The 13,438-nt window shown below is 43.3% G+C and overlaps 1 protein-coding gene across 2 annotated transcripts in view; it reads right to left on the reverse strand.

Moving 5' to 3' along the window:
* LOC306850879 (homeobox protein Nkx-2.2a) overlaps positions 1-13,438 on the reverse strand; it is a 39,403-nt gene that overhangs the window by 17,267 nt on the left and 8,698 nt on the right. Inside the window, exon 2 of one of the 2 annotated variants that reach the window (XM_079386822.1) lies at positions 9,921-10,172. The gene's annotated coding sequence lies outside the window, so the exon portion shown is untranslated. Of the gene's footprint in view, positions 1-9,838; positions 10,173-13,438 lie in introns of both variants that reach the window. The other variant, XM_079386823.1, reaches the window with a different exon arrangement.

A 13,438-nucleotide genomic window follows, 5' to 3' on the forward strand; every position in this document is an offset into this window, starting at 1 on the left:
AAAGGTTATGGGGGGGGGGGGAGACTCTTCTTTCAAAGGTTAAAGGACAGCAAACATTTCTAAGAAATGCATGTGGGGATGTAGGGATGTTAAAGAACAGAATAAAGGGATGTGGAAGAAATGGAATACACACTGTATAAAATAACTGCCAACACTGTCCTAAAGCCTCAGGTTATCACATGGAGCAACCTGTATAAATCCAAACTTTGCATTGCATATGCCTACTTGTATGAGACTAATAGATAGGCCTATTATGCACCGTCTGGAATAAAGTCAGAAAAAAGGCAATTGACAAATAAACTACCGTTATGACATATTTTAGAGGTTCCATTGCTTGCATGACAAAATATTTCAAAACAGGAGAAGATTGGGAGAAGACTGCCACCCTCTGGTCTGATGTTTTATTTCAGATTTTATTTATTCATGTTATTTTATTCTTTAATAAATCACTAATCAATGCCAAGTATTTGTCGTTAGCAGAGAGATCTGTACGGCTGACAAGGACTTTAGTAAATGCGTTTCTGTCTTTACTCTGTGCATCACAGGCAGCTTCTTTCATGGCTCTGTAATGAGGACAGAGGCGAGTTTAGCCTAGAGCATATGAAAACCCTTGGCCTTGAAAACACTCAGTGAGAGAAAGCGTGTTTCTTTGGTGAGCGCACCAACAACTTGAAAGTGAAGAACTCAATTACAGGTGTAGAGCAGCATGTGAGGGTCAGCCACTTATATTTCACCCCGGTTTATTTCTGTCTCAGGCTCAAAGCGGCAGTCTAACAGAACCTAGATCCACTCGCTATCCTTTACTGCCATCTGCTGGCCGTTCAAATGAAGACTTCTACACCTCTAGTCAATAAAAACCTGACACTTTCCCTTTCTTTTCTTTTTTTTTTTGCACACTGTAAATTTTTTTTAAAGAAAATGGTAGCCTAACTGTGTACCCCAACAATAAAAGTGTAACACGGTTAAACCCAGGGATGAAAAACAACCAGTATTTGTTTGTTTGTTTTTTATTGTGTATAACATTAATCAGTGTATTTGTGAGATTGCCATTCATAAGAGCAATAATTTGCTGCTGTTATGATAATACACTTATTTATAATGTGCCTTTCTATTACCCAAAAGCACTACAAACAATGTTTTTGTTAATTCATAAAAGCAGTGGTGAAGTGGAATTGAAACAACTCATTTACCACATTGAAGCCATATGAGCATTTGCTGTCTTTGCCTGAGGTTGACAAATCTGTACATTCAGATTCCCACAAAAAAAAAAAAAAAATGGAAACTGTGCTCTTTCCAAGACAGTTAGTGAAATATATGTCTTTAAAGTTCCTCAGCCATCCATCTCATGATAATTTATTATTATTATTATTATTATTATTATTTTTTTTTTTTAGAATAATTCTCATAAAGTAAATTCTACTACTTTACAAATGACCAGCATTAATGCAAAACTACTGGTTAAATGTTTTGTTGCTGTGGTGAGAGACATCTGACATTGATTGCTCAGTTCTACTGAAGTCTAAACTTGTCCCAAACTTTCCACTATTATTGTTTCACTCTTTATTATTTATTCACCCGTACAGGCTCATGTTTCCACCAGTGGGTTTAAGGTGTTCATGGGTAAATACAACTGAGATTGAGAACTTACATAAAAACAGCAAATTAATAACATAATTGAAATTAATAATAAAATTGTTAGTTACATAAAAGGTGCTTTGGTTTCAAACTAAAAACTAAACTATAGCCTTTCAAAAAAAGGTATTTAGGAAGGTATTTAAGGCAGCAACTGAACTGAAGTTGAAAGTGTTTTTTTTTTTTTTTTACAGTTATGACCTTTTGCAAATGTTGTAGCGTAATTCACCTAATACCAACCTGGTTGGTATCATGTCATCACTCATACTGTCTTATCTAGATTCTCACTTGAGAAAGTCTCAGGTTACGTATGTAACCCTGGTTCCCTGAAGGGAAGGAGACGCTGCGTCGAAAACGCTAGGGGAACGTCTTCAGCGTGACCGTGCTCTGAACTAGAGTGTAATCTGTCTTAATGGAAGGGCGAGGCGTCATAGGCGGGTGACGTCACCGACCAGGAATCATAAAAGCACTTGCGGCGGAGCCGACGTTTGCTTCAGGAATGAAGCAACTGCTCGCAGGGATGCTGGAAGTATGGCCTCGAGACGCAGCGTCTTGTTCCCTTCAGGGAACCTGGGTTACATACATAACCTGAGACGTTCTCTTCCAGGAACTCGAGCTGCGTCGAAAACGCTAGGGGAACGAGAAGCCGACGCCAACAGACTTCCAAGTCCCTGCCCTGTGTGTATCCCTCAGGAGCATGACGAGGGTGAGAGAAGGGAAGAGCCTGGAGTGGCCTGCAAATCAAGGCCATAGAAACGGATGAAAGTTAGGGGCGTGGACCAACCCACAGCGTTGCAGATGTCCTGCATAGGAACACCTGCCAGGAAGGCCTTGGAGGCCACCATACCTCGGGTGGAGTGAGCCTTGACCCCCATAGGCGAGGGGAGAACAGAGGACTCATAAGCAAGAGAAATAGAATCCACTATCCACCGATTAAGGGTCTGCTTAGAGGCAGGCAGAGCCCGCTTAGGAGGACCAAAGCACACCAGAAGTTGGTCCGTCCTTCTCCACAGGGCAGCTCTGTGGACGTATGCGTCCAGTGCTCGCACTGGACACATACAGTTAAGCTTCCGCTGGTCGGGCACCCAGAAGGGAGGAGGACTGAAGGCCTGCGGCACGACAGGCCTGCGGGACTTTATGGACATAACCCGCTCGAGGGTAGAGGAACGCTTTAGCCAGACCAAGCGTAACGTCGCGAAATGAAGGGGCCACCGACAGGGCCTATAAAACCCCAACTCTCTTAAGAGAAGATATCGCCAGAAGAAAGGTAGTCTTAATAGTAAGTAGGCGATCAGAGATCTCTTCAATAGGCTCAAAAGGAGGCTTACAGAGAGCTTCTAAAACCACAGCCAGGTCCCACGTAGGGACACGGGGTCATACTGGAGGAAACGTGTAACCAGGGGGTGCTTACCCACTGTCTGCCCACCGAGAAGGGCATGGTAGGCCAATAAAGCTGTCACGTAAACCTTCAGGGTGGAGTGGGTTACCCCTGCGGAGGAAACGGGCCTGCAGGAACTCCAGCACTGTCCCAGAGGAGCTGGAGGAACTAGAGAGAACCAGAGGGGACATTGCGCTGTCTCCTGAGTCTCAAAGAGGTCCACCTGTGCCTGGCCAAACACTCTCCATATCTGCTTCACCACCTCGGGGTGAAGCATCCTTTCCCCGGGCCTCGGCCCCTGCCTCGACAGGATGTCTGCTCCCATATTGAGATACCCAGGGATATAGACGGCTCTCAGCGAGCGAAGTCTGCCCTGGGACCACACAAGGATCTGGTGCGCCAGCTTGTATAAGGGGCGCGAACGCAGACCTCCCTGGTGGTTGATGTAAGAGACCACCGCTGTGTTGTCGGTGCGCACCAACACATGGGGATCTCTTAGGTCTGGGAGAAAATGTTTGAGTGCTCAAAGCACAGCCAGCATCTCCAGGCAGTTGATGTGCCATGTGAGATGGCGACCACTCCACAGACCCCGCGGCCACAGGCCACTCATGACCGCTCCCCAACCGGTGAGGGATGCGCCCGTCACTAGCATTAAACGGCGACAAGGAGCTCCCAGCACCGGGCCCTGAGAGAAGAACCAAGGTTGTCTCCACATGTCTAAGGCACGTAGGCATCGCCGCGTGACCTTGATCATGCGAAACGGGTTTCCCCTCGGGAAGAACCCCTTGGCCTTGAGCCACCACTGTAAGGGTCTCATGTACAGCAGGCCAAAAGGTATCACGTTGGACATAGCTGCCATGAGCCCCAGCAAACTGCTTCACAGTGAGTGACCGGCCTTCTCTCACTCTCTTGACTGAGGTGAGGATCGACTCGATCCGAGCAGGAGACATGCGTGCCTGCATCGTGGTCGAACCCCACACCACGCCTAGATAAGTGGTTCTCTGAGCTGGAGACAGCACACTTTTCTTGGCGTTCAGTCTCAACCCCAGCACTTTCATGTGCGCGAGAACGACATTGAGATGTCGAATCGCCACTTGCTCTGATTGAGCTAGGATCAACCAATCGTAGATATAATTGAGTATGCGGATGCCCTGGAGTCGCAAGGGAGCCAGAGCAGCATCCACACACTTCGTGAAAGTGTGGGGTGAGAGTGCAAGGCTGAAAGGAAGGACCCGATATTGGTATGCTTTGCCCCCAAACGCAAACCTCAGGAACTTCCTGTGAGAGGGAAGGATGGAGACGTGGAAGTATGCGTCTTTTAGATCTATTGTGACAAACCAGTCCTCGGACTTGATCTGAGACACGACCTGATTAAGTGTAAGCATCCTGAACTTCAGTCGCATGACTGAGCAGTTCAACTGACGCAGATCTAAAATGGGACACAACCCTCCATCCTTCTTTGGAATGATGAAGTACCGTCTGTAGAACCCGGACTCTCTTTCGTGAGGAGGGACCACCTCGATGGCCTCCTTCCTCAAGAGAGTATCTACTTCCTGTTCCATGATCAGAGCCTGCTCAGGGCCCACCAACGTGGGAATCACCCCATTGAAAGGCGGCGGCGGAGCGCCGAACTGAATACGATAGCCTTTCTCTACAGTACGCAGGACCCACTGAGACACATTTGGCCGTAGTTTCCACACTGCCAGGTGGTCTACTAATGGAACCAGTCTCTCGAGACTGGCCTCTGATGTACTCAGAGCTGCTGGATCTGTGCCCTGAAGCGGAGGGCCGGCAGGAGACGGCCGAACCAGGAGCTCTAGAGACCCCCGCAGGGGTGGCGAGCTTCTCAGCTCCGCTACACTTCGGGGCAGAAGAAACTGAGAACATCGCTCGCTGGAGCCAGCTGTGCCCTGGAACTCTGGCAGGGTTGGCATACTGGTCTCCCGAGGGCACTGGGGGGAGACGGACACTGTATAATAAGGTGTAACCCGCTCTGCCTCAGAGGGGTCTGCCCTCGTCAGCCCTGTTCCACGCATGTCAGGGCTATTTGGCCGAGGACCTCTTAGACTTAAGAACGGTCCGCAGATCTGGCTTAGCCTTAGAGGTTCCCGACCCAGAGCGTTTGCCACCACGGCCCCACCTCGGTGGGGTGCAGGTAGCCAACGCTCTGTTTTTGTGCCTCCATGTATGAGGAGCTGGCACGCGGCGAGGGCTGCTCCCACCCAGCAGCCCTCCAAGCTAGAGATCGGCGAGGGAGAAACCGTTGAAACACCGCAGCCTGTTTACGAGCCTCCTGGTACCTGTCGACGACGAAATTGACGGGGTCGCTGAACAGGCCAGAAGGCATAAGCGGGGCGTCCACAAGGAGGACCCTGTCCTTCTCTTGCATATCGGACAGGGTCAACCATAAATGTCTCTCCGCAGCCACCAGAGCTGCCATAGACCTGCCGATGGCACGGGCAGTCTCTTTGGCGACGCGGAGGGACAAATCAGCGGTCTTACGGAGCTCAGAAACATCTTCAGGCCTGAGCCCTCATCTAGCTCTTTAAGCAGGTCAGCTTGGTATGCCTGTAACACCGCCATGGTGTGCAGACACGCACCAGCCTGATCCGCAGCCACGTACCCCTTGCCCACCAGCGCTGAAGTCGCACGCAGCGGCTTGGTAGGCAAGGACGGAGCCTTTAGAGATGACGCCGCGCGAGGGGACAGACACCCAACCCTGCCACATTACCGTAATTACCAGAGGCGGGGATGAAGAGACGGGGCGAGAAAGGTTTATCCCACGATCTCGACACCTCGGTGTGGAGATCGGGAAAAAACGGCAGGCTCCGACGTGGAGGTGGCGGCCTGACACACAGAAATCTCTCTGTTTTTTTCTCTGAGTTTACTTCTCTGCGGTTCGACCGGAGTCTCGGCGGGCCAGCTGATATTTAATTTGGCTACCGCTCGAGTAATCACCTCCACTGGCTCCTCATACTGGGGCGACTGAGGGTGCGAAGCCTCACCGATGCTCTCCACATCAACCTCCTCGGAGGAAGAGAGGAGAAGCGGCGAGCCGCCTCCCTGGGGGGAAGAAACCGCGGAGCGGGCTTCCGATCCCGGGGAGCGGCCGCTGGGTCTGATAGGCGGGGAAGGAGATAGGGACTGGCCCGTCTCGCTTCCTACTACCAGATCCATCTGCGAACCCCACGAGTGCAGCTAGCGAAGGCTCCCTCGTGAAAGAGAGCCTTCCGGGAGCAAAGTGAACGCAACGATAGAAGCTCGCAATGCGGGCCGACTCTGTGTGACTCGCTCCCAAGCAGACCACACACAGATCATGAGTATCCCCCACAGTGATGTAGCGTCTGCAAGGGGGAACACACGGTCTGAAATGTGATCTGCTGTCGCCCAAGTGCTTAATTTTCTAAGCATTCTTTGCCATGTTTAATGTGGCGCTTATGATGTGCTTTAAGGATGTACAACACTAAATAAGACTCACAACATGCAAAGACAGTACACACAGGCAGAGAGGCGGTTGCTGAATGACAAAAAGCAAACGCCGGCTCCGCCGCACGTGCTTTTATGCTTCCCGGTCGGTGACGTCACCCACCTATGACGTCTCGCTCTTCCATTGGACGGATCACACTCTAGTTCAGAGCGCGGTCACACTGAAGACGTTCCCCTAGCGTTTTCGACGCAGCTCGAGTTCCTGGAAGGGAACTTGATATGACTGCGGAAAGGGGAACAGTTTTTTTTTCCAACCAGTGTGCAAATATTGAGCCCTTATTTGCTTCTTAACCTCTTTCTGTCACTTCTATCCTTAGGAGTCAGTCCTTAGCCACTCATATTGCTTGACCAAAATTTACACAGTGCACAATACATACATAAAGAAGATATAGCTGGAGCCTTTAGGTTGCTTAAAATGTCAAAATAATTTATTTTCATGTTCAGTATAAGGTACAAAGAAGCACATAAGGTGAATCATTAATCATGGACTTGCTTGTGGTTGTTTGCGCTCAAGGTCGAGGAAAAAAATAAATAAAAGCTGATTTAATCTATGACTTAACGTAGTGACAGACAAATCAATGTCTAAGCTGAATTACATCCTGAGATAATAACAATGAACTGCACTTACACTGAGCCTCAAAAGACGGCACCTTGATAAACAAGTTGGACAAGAACTGCATCTAGAGGTTTGCCAAGCAAAAATAATTATTTGTTTAAGAAGTTGTGCTTATGGAATGATTTATGGGGTAGATCAAATAAACTCATTACATTCTCGGTCCACACAGATGATCTGTCACTGAACTATTTTGGTCTCGCATTGATTGAACTCTTTTAAGTCCACCATGAAAAACACTTGTCACATGACGCTCAACAATATGGTTGGCATATATTAAAAAGTAATTAAATCTTGAACGTTTATTCTAATATTTTCTTAAAGATATATTTTATGGACATGAAATACATATTACACAAATGTGACATTTAGGGACAAATGGGACAACATATGGAAACACAGTACTTTGATGTTCATCAGGGAAAAGGGATCCAGCATTCAATATGTTATTACATCTGAATTTAGATAACTAGTAGCCTGCTATATACTAGTAAATAGTATAGTGCCATGCACAAGACTAAAATCTAGCTCAAAGTTACATTATACAAAACTTTCATTATTTTAAGAGGGGTTGTAATTATTTTCTTATAGATAATAAGATAATGGCCAGGTTTCCTGGAATCGTTGTGAATCATATTCATATAATCATAACTTACATTGTACATTATACAACAGTGGATTCATGTCAGTTTCCCAAAACAAGCATGTAGCTGGCTCATTAAAGTACATTGTTACAGGACGTGTCAGCCATAAAAGCTAAACCTAAGCTGATTCAGAGAGCTATAGGCAGGATAAAGTATATAAATATACTGTATAAGACTGTACTGTATAGACATTAATCTGCCTGACATGACTTGTCTAACCAGCCAAATCCTTGATTCAGAAACGGAAGCGTTTAAGGTAAATCAGTTCACTTGAAATACTGAAAATCAATTATTTTTGTTTACATATTTCATATCACCAAATTAAATCTGAAATGAATTTTTGCATTTACATTTATTCATTTAGCATTTGTATTTATTCAGTTAAAAAGAAGAAGAAGAAGAAGAAGAAGAAGAAATTCACTAGAGGAAATTCAGAAGAGGAAACATACTGTCAATGAGTTTATATATATATATATATATATATATATATATATATATATATATAGATATATATATAAACGTTTATTCTAATATTTTCTGTGTACTTTTTTAAATGATAAAATACTTCCTCTTATCCAAGTGTAATGTGAAGAAACAGTAGGCCATTCATAGATTAAGTTGATTCCCCAAAAGGTGTAAACACTGTGAAGGGCTCTGTGAAACTTTCATCATTGCTCTGTTTATTTGGGGTGACCTGACATCAACTCAATCAATCATGGGGTTTGGGGTGGGACTTCCTGTTTGACTGACCAATGGTGTTTTTAGGAAAATCTGTTTGTAAACAGTACTTTTCTTTTGCATGGTGTGTTTGTCCAGTGGCTCCAAAAATACACACTTCACCTTTAAGTTGCTCTCCTAGCATTGTCTGGTGGGGGTGTAAGTTCATTAAGACAAGTGGTTTCATCCAAGTCTTCTGAAGAATCATGATTGCATTGTATGATGAACAGATTTAACTTTTATTTACATATGAACAAAGATCAGCATACATACATACATATACATACAGCACATCAAACATGGTAAACAGAAGCTGAAAAGTGCTTGCTTGACACTCAAGTGCCAATAAGGTTGTGATCATGTCTCTTCAGAAGACTTGGGAAGAAACTGCTCAATTACTTAAGAAGTCTTTAGGAACTTTTTTAAAGCTTGAATGATTTAGTGACATGGACTAGTGACAAAGTTTTGTATTTGTTTCAAAGATGAACAAATTACATTTTTGGGTGAACTGTCCCTTTAAATAAGGTCTTTTTACAGTATTTTACAACATGTTTGTTTCTATATTCTTCATTTCACAAGTCTTAAAAGTCCTATAAAGTTGTTATATTAGGTTTGTAACTTGTCATTTTGCCGACAATACCTATTCAAGCAGTTTAAACCTACTACAGTAACAGCAGATAACATCTTTTTTTATTATTATTCATAGTGGTGTGGCCTGAATCTACAATCAAAACAGTATACCATCATTTCACAGTGAATAAGACATTTCTATACAGTGTATAGCTTAGAATATGGTGTAGAAAAACCCTTGAATTTATTCCTTTATAATATTATCCTTTTTTAGTAATAACGGACTGCCTGAGCATGAGAATGATGTTAGAATTTAAATTGTAGTGTAGAATTTTCTCCAAAAAAGCTACAACACACTGATGATATTGCCATTATGAAGACCGAAGTGGCTTGAATGTTATTTATTGTCATCTACTTTGTATGTTTGCAAAAGTCTTGAGACCAGGCATAGAATGCACACAGCTCTGCTGAGTAACGGAGGCCACTGTTAAGTCACTCATGGCCTTTACCTGCAGATACCCATATTACCAGCAGTGTGCTGTCATCTTCCATCAAGGCTTGCTTTACACCTCTCCTCAAGGAGAAAGTATGATGCATGGTCTATATGAGCTTTTGGAGTTTAAATTCGAATATCCCCTTTTCACTAAAACAAGACGGTATAGAGTGGGATCAGTAGATGCTGGCCCAGTCTTGTGTCATCCCTGTCCCTTAATTTTATGTAATTCAGTGTTTTTACTGCAGAACAAAATCACTCTATGTGTGTGAAAATGCATACATATATGAGAGGGGGTACTGTACCGAAAGATCGGGTTCACACTGACAAGCCCAGGCTGGCTTCTGGCTCTTTCTGTCTTCACTCAAAAGAAACATGTTTTGATACCTGCAGTTTTCCCCCATCTCGTCCTCTGAAGAATAGTTCCATGTCATCTGCCTTGCAAATAGTGGAAATCCCCTTGTGTAGTTGATTTTTTATCATTTATTTGCTCAACAAGATCTTTGAATTAGGAATTCACAAGTGAATATCAAAAGTAAACATGTTGAAAAGCAGCAGGTTTTGCCTCTGTGGAACGTCTTGTCACGTACGTCCTCTTAAACTGCCAGTTTCTGTTTTAGATCCCAAAGCATACAAGAACTGTGAACAAAAGAAGAGAAGTTGTTAGTAAATACTGTCATTAAAAATATATATGGAATGAGATCTCCCTGATGAAAAAAAAAACAAAACAAAAAAAACAGCATATGCTGATAAGGTATGTATTGAAGCATGGCAGCTGGTTTGAGCTGGTTTAAGCTTGTCCTTGGTTGGTCATGAGCTGGTTTAAGTTGGTCCTGAGCTGGTTATAAGCTGGTTATGATCTCCTGATCAGCTTATAACCAGCTTAAACCACCTGCCATGCTTCAAAACATACCTAACAGGGCATGTTAGTTTAATCACTTTCATTCAAACATGATTTATATTTAAAAAGTCTGGGTTTAACTGTGTGTTTGCCTTAAAACAGAGGCTACACAAATGTATATTTTTATTGGCAATTTAGGTATAGGATTTTTCCAAAAAAATGATATTACATTTATTCAGCATTTTCCTCCACAAGAGTGAAGTTTGATAAATCCATGTGTGACTGCACAAACAAGCTGCCATTATGTGAACATGGGGCTTAACATATGCAGCTTTCAACAAATCGTCCGAATGACAGACGACTAGCGGCACAGGTTTGTGGGTATTTCAGGAAGTCAGTAGCTCTTTTATGTGAAACGTGGAAGCAAGACCCATGCTGAACACCCAAAACAAACCCATGGCTTGGGCCGGCTGGCACCCACACAAGGGCAGAAATAAGGGATGGTATTTATATATGTCTGGCAGAAGCCTGAGAATGGTGAGGGGGAATTTCTGCATGCACAATGTGTCAAAATCAGGCCAATTTTTAGCTCCTTATACCCAAGAAATTTGTAATAGCTAGTTATTTAGGCAAGCCAATCATTCTAATATTTAATGGCAACTGCCACAATTTTCAGTTAAAATTTTCATGTAAGTGAATTCTTTTTTGCTGATGTGTATTGAGATATTCTGAGAGATATTTGGATGTTCATTACAACTATAGTATTGTAGTTAGAACCTAAAAACAATTTGGTGCCATTTGCCAAGCCGTGGACATTTAAAACCAAGGTGATGTCTACATGCGAACTCAACACAGTAGGTTGTTTATAGGACAGGAACTGAAGCACAACTGATGAGTGGTTTAGAATTTTCCACCACTGAGCTACTACAGTAATTCTCTCATGCACAGAGAATGGGAGGTGGAGAGGGAGATCTGAGCTTGTTCAACTGTGACATCAATACTCACTTTTTCTTTCAAATTCCAATGTCACAGCAATGTTATAGTACTGGTCACACTGGCAGATATCCAGTGTGGCCTTCAGATGAAAACACAAGGTTCTCATAAGCTCATTAATCTTGAAAGGAAAAACTGTCAAAACCATACACTACCCCTATGCCTGACATAAAGAAGGCATATTTGTGGCCTTGATTTTGGTTTGGTGGAAAAAGATATCACACGGCCTGTCTATACAGTACATCTTGAGGTTTTTACATTGTTGGATGGATTTTCTGTAATGGACACAAAACAACACATCTTCTGGAAAAAGCTTTACTGAGCTAAAACTGATAACAGGTAACTCTGAACTGAGTTACTGTATTATTAAAGAGATAGTTCACCCAAAAATGAAAATTCATTAATTACTCACTTTCATGTCGTTCCAAACATGTAAGACCTTCATTCTTCTTCGAAATAATATGTTTGATGAATTCCGAGAGCTCTGTGACCCTCCATAGACAGCAAGGGTCCTACCATGATCAAGGCATAGAAACGTAATAAGGGCATCGGTAAAATAGTCCATGTGACATCAGTGGTTCAACCGTAATTTTATGAAGCTACGAGAATACTTTTTATGTGCAAAGAACAAAATAATGAATTTATTCAACAATTTTTCTCCACGACACCCTGGAGCCATTTTGGAGAGTATCACAACGCATGCAAAGTGTGTTCTGCAGCATCACGCACAACAAGTTTGCAATGTTTGCTGTCTATGGAGGGTCAGTGGTCTTACGGGCGTGGAACGACATGAAAGGTGAGTAATTAATGCACTGTAAAAAAAATCTAACTTTCGAAAAGTTATATTAACCAATGTAAAAAAGCAGCCTGAACAAATCATTTTTAGTAGGAGAATTTTTTTTTTTTTTGTGAACCGAACAAAGATATGTCGCTAGCAAAAATTGTTTTGTTTACCTTACTTGCTTCACTTCTTTCTGGGACTTTTCCAAACTCCCGTAAAACTGCAGTTGTTAAGCCCTTTCTGAAAAAGCGCAATCTTGATAACACCATGTTGAGCAACTATAGACCCATATCAAATCTTCCTTTCATAGGTAAGATTATTGAAAAGGTAGTTTTTAATCAGCTGAACAACTACTTAAACTCAAATGGATACCTGGACAATTTTCAATCTGGTTTCCGAGCACATCACAGCACAGAGACAGCACTCATTAAGATAATAAATGATATTCGCCTCAATTCTGATTCTGGCAAAATATCACTGCTGGTACTACTAGATCTTAGTGCTGCGTTTGACACTGTCGATCATAACATACTTCTAGAGAGACTGGAAAACTGGCTTTCTGGGATGGCACTCAAATGGTTCAGATCATACTTAGAAGGGAGAGGTTATTATGTGAGTATAGGAGAGCATAAGTCTAAGTGGACGGCCATGACATGTGGAGTCCCACAAGGCTCAATTCTTACACCGCTCTTGTTTAGCCTGTATATGCTCCCACTAAGTCAGATAATGAGGAAGAACCAAATTGCCTATCACAGCTATGCTGATGATACCCAGATTTACCTAGCCTTATGTCCAAATGACTACAGCCCCATTGACTCCCTCTGCCAATGCATTGATGAAATTAACAGTTGGATGTGCCAAAACTTCCTTCAGTTAAACAAGGAGAAAACTGAAGTCATTGCATTTGGAAACAAAGATGGAGTTCTCAAGGTGAATGCATACCTTGACTCTAGGGGTCAAACAACTAAAAATCAAGTCAAAATTCTTGGGGTGATTCTGGAGACAGACCTTAGTTTCAGTAGTCATGTCAAAGCAGTAACTAAATCAGCATACTATCATCTCAAAAACATTGCAAGAATTAGATGTTTTGTTTCCAATCAAGACTTGGAGAAACTTGTTCATACCTTTATCACCAGCAGGGTGGATTACTGTAATGGTCTCCTCACCGGCCTTCCCAAGAAGACCATTAGACAACTGCAGCTCATCCAGAATGCTGCTGCCAGGATTCTGACTAGAACCAGAAAATCTGAGCATATCACACCAGTCCTCAGGTCCTTACACTGGCTTCCA

The sequence above is a fragment of the Barbus barbus genome (genome assembly GCF_936440315.1).
Source record: "Barbus barbus genome assembly, chromosome: 30".
Taxonomy (NCBI): Eukaryota; Metazoa; Chordata; class Actinopteri; order Cypriniformes; family Cyprinidae; genus Barbus; species Barbus barbus.